Raw genomic sequence first — 5,402 nt, 5'->3', positions numbered from 1 at the left:
AGGCAAACCCACTGGCATCAATAACTACCTTAAAGGGTTTGGTAAAATTTGGTAATTTAAGGACAGGGTTGGTTACTAAGGCTGTCTTTAGCTTGTCAAAGGCACTCTAACACATTGCAGTCCACTGAAAAAGTGTACTCTTCTTGAGAAGGTTAGTTAAGGGGGATGCTATCTGAGCATACCTAGGTGTAAAGATCCTATACCATCCGGTTAACCCTAGGAGTCCTCTGAATTCCTTTACTGACTTGGGTTCTGGCCATTCTATGACTGCTTGGATCTTTGCGAGGTCAGAAAAAATCCCATCCTTTGACACTATGAATCCCAAGTATTCCAGCTGGTCAACAGAGAAAGAACATTTGCTCTTCTTTGCACAAAGAGTTGGTGTTTCCTTAGGATTTCGAGGACCCTGCGCACATGATCCTTATGGTCTGCAGCATTCTTTGAGTATACCAAGATATCATCAAAGAAGACAAGAACAAAATCATCCAAGTATTCTCTGAGAATATCTTGCATAAGACGATTTAGGACTAATTTACGTAGACATCCTGGGGAAATAAAAGAATGAGTACTGCCTGAATCAATCAAAAGCTTGAATTGCTTACCCTGGTACTTTGCTGGAGTCTGGAGGACTGAGAATTGATGGTTATTCCCCTGATGCTCTATTGCTGCATAGATCTGTCCTTTCTCTTCCTCTACTTCCTCAGCTATGGTGACTCCTCTGGCTGCTGCAGTTTGAGGCCAAACTCTCTCTCTCTCTTTGGCTAATCCAATTCTAGGATGACGGAGTTCGAAGACTGCTTTGCATGGAGGCTGCAGGCTGAGCTGGCACTCTTCTTGGGTTACCCAGATTCTGGCGCGGGGGATCCTGATTGGACTGAAATGAAGGAGTCGGTCTCTGAACTCTGGGACCCTGGCTTCCTTGGCCCACCGAAGGAGATGGGCAATCCTTGAGCTGGTGCCCAAATCCTTGACATCCGAAGCATTTGTTCTCGCTTCGAAGCTCTTCCCTTTGCATTATGGGGAGAGCCGGAGTTCCTGAGAATGTACTTCGGGGGAAAGGTCTTCCTTCATTTCTGAAGCTTCCCATCTCCACATTCTGGTTAGGACCTTGGTGTCTCTTTGGAGGCGGAAAGTTGGAAGAACTTCGCGGTGTCTGAAATCTTTTAAAGGGTGAGGGAACTGGCTTTGGCGGGACTTTCACGATGAAGGCTTTGGCAAAGTCCTTTGCCATTCTGAGAGCTTCAGCCACCATGGACACTGGCTTGGCATTCTTGACTAGTGTGTCCAAGGGTTCGTTCATTCCTCGATGGTTTTGCTCCCCTGCTTTAGCTCTAAGAATTCGTTCATTTTGGTATCCAAAAACCGAGGGAGACAAAATCTCTTCCTCAAATAGGTTTTAAGGTCGTTCCAGGACTGAGTATTCCTGTCCAGACGGTTGGTGTCACAATGGTTCCTCCATGCCACCCTGGCTGTTTCCACTATTTTTAGCCTGGCAAGAGCCATTTTGCTTCGCTCATTGTAGCCTGTGACGTCAAAATATTCTTCCATAGCTTCACCCATTTCTCCACAGCCTCGCCCAGGTTCTCCCCTTCTCCTTTGAAGGATCCTGGCTGAGTTCTATGAAGAGCCTTGCGAACGTCGGGGTCAAGCTCATCATCTTCAGAGCAAGGGTTTGGCTGACGGCCACGGTTTCCTCGTCTCATGATTCTGCCAAAAATGATATATTATTAAATTTTTATTTTGATATCATCCACGAGATCCTAAGACTTAAGGGATTCGAAAAACAATTTCTTAAACAAGATAAATGATCTTATTGGAGATCTATGACATATGTCTGGTAACAGATTTTTCTTTATCAGTTCGTCCATAAACAATCACTTATACAACAGGGAATTTTTCTCCACAAAACATTTCTTTATTTATATAAAAGTTGCAATATGTACATAGAGCAGCTCGGCTCCAGAAATCAAAATCTCCTCGGGAGACGCATAAGACGGCGGTACTGGGCCATAGCCATAGCCATGCCCTAATACAAACATTCACTTACTGCCAAGGGAGCTATTATCTTCTCCTTAGGAATAAAGCGACTAAGGAGTCTATAGATTTGGCATGAAAGTCTGAAATTCCGAAGCGTTGAATGATATAGAATGACACCATGTACCACTTTCAGCTTTATCAGAATCATGGCCAATGAGAGGTTATGCCTCAGCATTGCACGCTGGTTGCAAGAGGTGTGGACATACTACCCTGCAAACCACTTTCCTGTAAACCACTTTCCTGCAAACCACTTTCATGTCGTCTCTCCGTTGGGTCAGGAAAATATAAATCCTCGAAATGGTGTGAGAGTTTGACTCGGCTTGTTTGAGTTGTAACGAAAAAGATGAGATATTCGAAGACGAGCGCAGTCATGTCTTGTGACTGGGTCATAGATGACAACAAGCACAACCCCTCTATCACCATGTCTCACATACAGCGAGAAATCTGCATTGCCTACATGAAAGCCAATAGTGACAAGATATTCAGAAATCTTGTCAGACCATGCTCTTGGTGCTTGTTTTATGCCATACAAGGCTTTCTTCAACCTGCAAACATGCTCGGGGTGACCCACATCCTTATAACCAAGTGGCTGCAACATATACACCTCTTCTTGCAAATCCCCATGCAAGAATGCATTCTTTACATCCATCTGATGTAAAGACCATTGCTTTGACGCAGCCACCACTATCACAACTCTCACTGTTGCCATCTTGGCAACTGGGTTGAAAGTTTCCTCATAATCAATGCCATATGTCTGCGCATATCCTTTGGCTACCAATCTAGCCTTGTACCTGTTTATGCTTCCATCACTGTTATGTTTTACTTTGTACACCCACTTGCATCTAATGGCTTTCTTGCCTTCAGGCAATTACACTAAGTCCCAAGTTTCATTTCCATATAGTGCATTCATCTCCTCATCCATAGCTTTCTCCCAACACACATTTCCAACAGCCTCATCAATGCATGTGGGCTCTACAACCTGCACAACCTTTGCCATATATGCATAGTGATGTGCCACATAACCATCATAGGTAAATCTCTGCACAGGATTTTTCACTCTCCCAGATCTTCGCAGCTTCTCATTCATGGCTTCCATAGCCTTCTTTACACCAGGTGTTCTCATAGCTGGGATCCCAAGCTCCTCATCAAGGCTCATATTTGAGCCACTAGACTCTCCATCAACATGAGAATGCCCTGCAAAGATGTCAGGCATACCAAGGGGCTCAACCACTTTCTCTTTTCCTTTACGTGATGTAGTAATCACATTTGTAGGACTGGTATTATGACGCAGCCTGCCACTCCATGGTCTATCAATAGACCCACTAGATGAGGACTCTCTTGGTCCACTTAAAGACTGTGATTGCTGACCTGCATTCTGTGCAACCACACTTACACTCACATCAGCCCCAACAGCTTCTTTTTGAGCAGCATACCAGCTGCTCATCTCATCAAAGACAACATCCCTACTTACCCTCAACTCACGTGTGAGTTATAACACTTGTATCCCTTTTACTCAAGGGAATATCCAATAAACACACATTTTTCAGCTTTCGGATCCAGCTTAGTTCTCAGCTCATCTGGCACATGCACATATGCAATGCATCCAAAAACTTTCAGATGAGACAAATCTGGTTTTTTGCCAGTAAACCTCTCCTCTGGAGTTACATCATGTATGGCTGCAGTCGGAGTCATGTTCATGATGTATACTGCTGTAGAAATAGCCTCAGCCCAATAGCTATGCGGCATATTTTTCTCTTCCATCAATGCCCGCACAATCTCAGCAATGTGTCTGTTTTTTCGCTCAGCAACTCCATTTTGCTGCGGAGTGTATCTGCATGTAAACTGTCTCCGAATACCATTCTTCTTCAAAAATTCAGAGAACTCATTGGAGAAGTACTCTCCCCCTCCATCTGACCTTAGGCACTTTACATATTTCCTTTTTTGTTTTTCAACCAAAACTCTGAAATTCTGGAAGTGAGTGAACACCTCACTCTTCTCCTTCATGAAATATATCCACACTTTCCTTGTGTGGTCATCAATGAAAGTCACATAATACCTACAGCCTCCCATAGATATGGTCTTCGTAGGACCCCATACATCTGAATGCACAACATCTAGTGCATTTCTGCTCACATATCTGTTACGTGGAAATACATGCTTTGTTTGTTTTCCAAATTGGCATGCTTCACATATTCTCTGCATACCTTCCACTTTAAATTTTGGTAGCCCAGTCACAATTCCTTTTGTCTGCATAGACTTCATCCTCTGTACATTCACATGTCCAATTCTTTTATGCCATATGTCTGTGTCTGCAACAATTCTTGAACCATTTGCAAACATCGCAGCACTCATTTCAGACATGTCTACATTCAACGTAAACATTATGCCCACTCTGTTGCCTTTTGCAACCAACCTGCACTTGTCTTTAAAGTCTTCAACATAACAACCATCAGGGTTAAACCGAACCTGCAAACCCTGCTCAATCATGTGGCCAACTGAAACCAGATTTTTTGTTATGTTCGGAACGTGAAGTACATCTGCAAGATACTTCACTTTGCCATCCTACATAGACAATGGCACATCTCCAACATGGGCAATTGGATGAGCAGTGTCATCCCCTGTTTCCACAAAACCTGGTCTTTCCGGGTTTTTCATCTCCTTGAACCACTCCCCATGACTTGTCATGTGGTTCGAAGCACCTGAATCCATATACCATACATCATCTTTTTGTGTTGCATCAACATTTTCAGACATGGCATTCACGACATGCTGCATAACAAACAACCTTTCATTATCCTCATTATTTCTGCTTGAGGATGCATAGTTGTTTTGCTGCACTTTCCCATTTTGCATGTCAGCCTGCTTCTTATAACATTCTGCATGTACATGTCCAGGCTTACCACAATAATAGCATTCACGTGCATCATTATACTACCTTTGCCAATTTCCACGGCCTCTTTGACTCCCCCTACCTGTGAATTTTCCTCTTCCACCTGCGTGTTGTTGTTGTTGTTGTTGTTGTTGTGTATTCTGGGACTGTTGTTACTGCTGCTGCTGTCCATAATTCTGATTACCTGTTCGGCCACCTCCTTGACCGCGTCCACGGCCTCCTCTACCTCGTCCTCTTCCTGAACTTGTGTAGAAGGCCAGTTGCTCTGAACTGTTTTTGTTTTGTGAAGACTGTTGGTCTTCACCCAAGCTCTTCTCTTCTATAATCAGCATAGACACCAAATCTGTAAAGTTGGGAATGTTTTCCTGAGTCTGAATAGACGTCTTGAACGCCTTGTATTGTGGCCCGAGACCACGTAGACAGACTTCCACCTTATCATCATCATCTACTGACACACCAATAGATGCAAGGGATT

Source organism: Cibotium barometz, chromosome 28 (assembly GCF_041138505.1).
Source record: "Cibotium barometz isolate CiBa-2024 chromosome 28, ASM4113850v1, whole genome shotgun sequence".
In the NCBI taxonomy this organism is placed as follows: domain Eukaryota; kingdom Viridiplantae; phylum Streptophyta; class Polypodiopsida; order Cyatheales; family Cibotiaceae; genus Cibotium; species Cibotium barometz.
Note: the sequence above shows the minus strand (reverse complement) of the source record.